Here is a 446-nt window from a genome sequence, read left to right as displayed (position 1 = left end):
GATACTCCAACTAATGAGTTGCTACATTGAGAGTACTATGCTTTAAAAATATTAACATGTAATTTAAAAATATCAAAAATATGTTTAATCAACTTCATAATTAATACTTATAATATTTATAAAAATCTTAAATTTTCCAAAGTAATTCTATTAAAATAAAATTAAAAATATCGACTACTATAAGCAAACAAAAAGAAAATAAACAGGAAGAAATTTTATATATATGCTAATATTCAATGCACATGTTTATAACATAACAAAACAATCTTAGAAAGAAAAAATTGTAAACATAGATATGTTGACATGAAGAATTAAACAAAGGGAAGTAGTGGAGGAAGTAGGAGAAGTGGTCATATCACTTACCAAATGGGGAGGAGTGGCTAGTCCACTACTAGTTAGTGGAGGAAGTGGGAGGAGTGGCCATATCACTTACCAAATGGGGAGGA

Source organism: Brassica oleracea, chromosome C5 (assembly GCF_000695525.1).
Source record: "Brassica oleracea var. oleracea cultivar TO1000 chromosome C5, BOL, whole genome shotgun sequence".
NCBI lineage: Eukaryota > Viridiplantae > Streptophyta > Magnoliopsida > Brassicales > Brassicaceae > Brassica > Brassica oleracea.
Note: the sequence above shows the minus strand (reverse complement) of the source record.